The following is a 5,110-nucleotide window of genomic DNA, read 5'->3' on the forward strand; positions in this document are numbered from 1 at the left end:
GGGGGTGTAGCTCAGCGGGAGAGCACGTATTTAGCATATATGTGGTCCCGGGTTCGAGCCCCGGCATCTCCAAGGGTAACACTTTTAAACCTTGACTTTTCTTCTCTCCTTACTGTAGTAATGACTTTTACCTAAAAGCAAACTGAGTTTACATATCAGTCCCACCAGCTAGCCCTCTCCGTCCCATCCTGCCAGGCCTCCCACCGACCCGAACCAACCCAGACCCACCCACTCCCCAAGGATAGTAGCCCTTCCGTGGGAGATGATCATCAACGTCTGTCTTACCACTTGGGAGAGGGCCTAGGCCCTCCTCCGCCTCCCTGGGCTCAAAGGGTATCTGCCCAGAGGGAAGGGGCTCCCAAAGTCCATTCCTGCCCTCGCGGGAAATGCCGCTCCCTCCCTTAGAGGTCCCATAGAATGGCCAGGCCTCCTACATGACATCTACAGGCTGAGGGCTTGGATTGGTCCAGTGCTGCTTTCTCGGCGTTACAACTGGGTTCCTCCCTGTGCTCTGACTTACTTGCTCGAGGCAGCTCTTTCTGTAGGATATCCTGGGCAGGTCTTGCTTGCTTTCCTCGGGCCACCTGCCCCCATCACCTGCAACAACTCTATTCCAGGAGGATGGCTCAAAGCTTAGCTGGGCCTGTCTGCTTCTCCTTCCATCAGCTACTGGGTGAAGGCTCTGCGATGGCAATTGTGGGAAGCCATCGGTCTCACGAGGACAGAAGGCCATCAATGCGGCCTCTCCACTAATGCCCAGATACTAAGTCGTGGCCATCTTTGTGCATCTCTGAACTTCTCCCTAGTGCCATTCTTCTCTTAAAACCTTAGCTGGCTCCCTCTGTTAAGGTATCTCCTTCCCTGCTCTGCTCTGCTCTGCTCTGCTCTGCTCTGCTCTGTCCATCCACGCATTCAGGCTGTCTCAACCTTGTCCTTCTCCTGGCCCTCCCCAGCCCTGTTTCACTTTCTCCTCTCCCCCAGGCTTCCAATGTGCTCAGAGGTTCTTTTCCACTGTCCCCTTTTTCGGGTGTCTCTCTTCATGTCCTCCTGGTTTCCTCGTTTCTCCGGAGGTGTGGATCAGAGGCTAGTGGGTGGCCCTTTCCTCTGTGCCTAACATCCATCTATGAGTGAGTACTTCGAAGGCTTGTCTCTCTGTGGCTGCTGCTTTGCCTCAGTCGGGACAGGTTTCTTGCAGTGCCCTCCGTTTGCCTTGGTATTTCCAGCTTCCACTGTTTTGTCCTGCTGAGTAACCCAACTCCTTTGTGTAGAGATACCAAATTTTCAACATGCATTCGTGGGCTGAGGGGCATCTGTCTAGATGGCTTCCATGTCTGGCTATTTCAAACAAAGCTGCTAGGAACACAGGTGAACGTATGTGCTCCCCATCCGGATGTGCATCCTTGGGGTATTTGCCAGGCAGTGTAATTGCCGGATCTTGAGGTAGACTGATTCCTGTTTTCCTGACAACAATTGGCCGCATCATTTTGAGCTCCCACCAACGATGGAGGGGTGTTCCTCTTTCTCCACACCCTCTGCAGCATTGGCTGTCATTTTTGTTTTTGTTTTTTATTTTAACCTTTCTGATAGGATCACCAAGGTATCTCAGAGTTGTTTGATGGGCATTTCCCTGAAGGCTAAGGAGGTTGATCACTTTCTCAAATGTCTTTTGCCTTTTGGGACTCTATATTGAGAATTCTCCAGTTATTTCTGTTCCCTTCCTTTCAATTGGATCATTTGGTGTTTTGGTTACAAGCATCTTGTGTTCTTCGTGTATGTTGGAGATCAGCGCTCTGTCACATGCGGGGTTGGTGAAGATCAACTTTGACTTTATGTTTCTCAGGATCTGATGGCCCAACCTGTGGCTTCCTTTAACTTCCTCATAAGGAGCTCCCTGGTGCAACGGTAACTAGTGGCTGAAAACGCTCATCCGGTTCCTGACGATAATGTTCATCAAGGACTGTGACTACATCCCGGTGGAGACCTCCGTAGTCTGGTGAGTAGAGCGTGGTCAAGCCACCAGGCATATGTATGGCTCACGGTTGCCACAAGAAACCTAAGGCCCGCTTCCGTGCTGGTGGCACTTTCTCTAATGCTAGTAGGCTTTCTAGGGTGTTAACAAGGCCCAAGAGTTCTTGCTCAGAGGGAAGGGAAGGGAAGGCGGGGCGATCTGGTATACTGTGGCATCAGCTGGGCCAATATTTATTCCTTTGTCACTCTTGTGACCATAGAGAAAAATACTTAGTTAATGATTTTTCTGTTGTTGTTGTTGTTGTTGAGACACAAGAAAGATGGCACGTGAGGAAGGGGGCATACTGTAGTGAAACTCTCATCGTCAGAAGCTTACAATGCAAGTGGTGAGATGGGTAAACATACAGAAGGCGCCTGCACATTCGTGTTTCCCGAACAAACGGGGACCTCAATACAAGGTGTTTCAATAAATGCAGTGACAGATAGTTTGGGAACGTTTGAAAGTAGATGACTAGCCTGCCCCCAATCAAACAGGAAGAAAAAAAAATGTTTCTCAAGGCCTGCAAGCTAAGGCATGTGCTCAGAAAACATAGACATATGAAAAGGAAAGTTTCTGGGAACTGCCCATGCTCTCAGGTATGGTGGAATATCGCTAGTGAGTGAGCCGCACGCCATTATGAATTCCACGGGACACTATCATGTTGAAGCAGGAGTAGAGTATAAAAGTGAATGACAATGGTTAATTGTCAATATCTTTTGCCTTTTGGGACTCTATATTGAGAATTCCTCTGTTATTTCTGTTCCCCACTTTTCAATTGTATCATTTGGTGTTTTGGTGACAAGCATCTTGTGTTCTTTCTGTGTTTTGGAGATCAGTGCTCCTTCACATGCGGGGTTGGTGAAAATTAACTTTGCCTTTTTGTTTCTCTGGATCTGATGGCCCAACCTGTGCCCGTCATTAACTTTTGGTTAGGAGCTCACTGTTGCTTCTGTTATTAGTCGAGGAAAATTCTCATCTCCCTTGTGACAACGATGTTCGTCAAGGATTGTGACTATATTCCAGTGATGATCTCTTTAATCTGGTGAGTAGAATGTTGTCAAGCCACCAGGCATATGTAAGTTTCTAGGATGCAACAAAGAACCTCAGCCCAGCTTTCTTGCTAGTGGCAGATTCTCTAATATGCCCATTTCATGTTGTTAACAAGGGCGAAGAGTTCTTGCTCAGAGGGAACAAAAGGGAAGGCCAGGTGATCTTGTGTACTCTGGTGTGAGTTTTGCCAATATTTATTCCTTTTTCACTCTTGTGACCATAGAGAATATAGTTAGTTAATGATTTTTTGTTGCTTTTGTTGTTTATACATATAAAAGATGGCATGTGAGCGAGGGGGCATACTGTAGTTAAACTCTCATTGTGTGAAGCTTAAGGTGCAAGTGGTGAGATGCATAAATGTAGAGAAGGAGAACGCACATTCGTATTTCACAAACAGAAGTTTACGTCAATACAACTTGTTTCAGTACCTGAAGTCACATATAGTGTTGCAATGTTTGAAACAAGATGACTAGCCTTCCCCAAATCAAATAGGAAAATTGTTTTTCAAGGCCTGCAAGCTAAGGCAAGTGTTCAGAAAACATATTTGTATGATCATTAAGGTTTCTGGAAACTTCTCATGCTTCAGATATGATAGAATATGGCTAGTAAACCACTTGTCATTTTATATTCCACAGGACACTGTCATGTTGGAAAAATAGTACAGGATAAATGTGAATAAAAATGGATGAGCCTGAATTATTTCAAGTAGTATTTATTGTTATCCTGTCTTATTTTAATGAAGGTGAGGTTTCATATTATTATTATTTCGCTTGGCTTGCAAAGAAATTGTTTCCTTGTGCAATAAATGTCATGAAAACATTCAACGGGGGGGTCATAGCAGATACGCAATGGAGCTCTAGGATTGCAATTGAGGGAAGTCATCAGTCTCATTATAGGGGAAAGCCATCACATATGTGTGCCCTTTGGTTTGAGCCAAGGCATTTTTGAGTTAGACCTTTTCAAAAATTGAATTTTCTTTTTCTGGATTTATTTGCATGACTGTAACAAGTGTTAACTTTTTTTTATTAGGTAGTAATTGCTATGATTATTAATGGATGAAAATGCTCTTCTGTCATGTGACAATAGTGTTCATCTATGGCTCGGTCGACATTTCCATGGAGACCTCTATAGTCTAGTGAGTAGAATTTTTTTATGTTTCCATGCACAGGTATTGTTCTTGGATTTCACAAAATGCAAATCTCTGCTTTCATTCTGGTGACAGTTTCTCTAATGAGTGTGCTCCTCAGCGTGATTACAAGGGCAAAGCATTCTTGCTGTGAAAGAAAGGATGGGAAGGCTGGGCTGAGCTATTCCTTGTACTTTACACAGGAAGCAGTGTGGTTGTCATAGAAACCTTGTGTTAATATGGCGATTGAGTTTAATGGCCACTCAGCTATGATATGGAAAGGAGCTCTTCTGGTGTTTGGAGTGAGCAAGCTTCTGTGTTCCTGGAGGTGAGTACCTGAATCTTTCTGTTGGTGGGGTGGCAGATGCAGGGATCCCACACCCATGTGTTTTTACTTCCACTTCCTGATTTGCAGCCAGTATGTTTCCAGAAGAAGAGACCCTTGGAACCATTCTGCCTCCTCAGTTTGCTGTTCTCTCTGTACCTGGGTTTACTGGAGCCATGGGGGTGGGGGAGTGGTTGGAGAGAGATAAGTCAGTAGAGTGAGCTCTCCCTGATCCCAGCTTGTGCTCTGTGAAAGGGGAATGAGGTTGTTCCTCCACAGGTTCTGAGGGACATTAAGCAGAAATGCTTAAAGAGCAATCGGTGATTAACCTGCATTTCTAAGATGATCATTTAAATATGCAGGTGGTTAGACATTTTTTCCTTTTTAGTAGTTTTCAATTTAGTTTGGTTTTCAGACAGTGTTTCAAAGTGTCCTACCCTGGCTCATAACTCTCAGTGAATCTCCTGCCTCAGCTGTGGGGATTACAAGTGTGGGACACTGTATCCTTGGCACCAGTTTGTGACTTTAATTTCCTTTATTGTGGGATCCACCCTTCCAATTGTCGCTTATCTTTCCTCAGAATTCCTGCCATGATGCTCTC

At 45.3% G+C, this 5,110-nt stretch overlaps 1 non-coding gene across 1 annotated transcript; it reads left to right on the forward strand.

Annotated features, from left to right (window-relative positions):
• Trnaa-agc (transfer RNA alanine (anticodon AGC)) lies at nucleotides 1-72 on the forward strand. The gene has a single exon. It is a non-coding gene; the product is annotated as a tRNA-Ala (tRNA).
• Nucleotides 73-5,110: the final 5,038 nt, after the last annotated feature.

This window comes from Phodopus roborovskii, unplaced genomic scaffold, assembly GCF_943737965.1.
Source record: "Phodopus roborovskii unplaced genomic scaffold, PHOROB, whole genome shotgun sequence".
Taxonomy (NCBI): domain Eukaryota; kingdom Metazoa; phylum Chordata; class Mammalia; order Rodentia; family Cricetidae; genus Phodopus; species Phodopus roborovskii.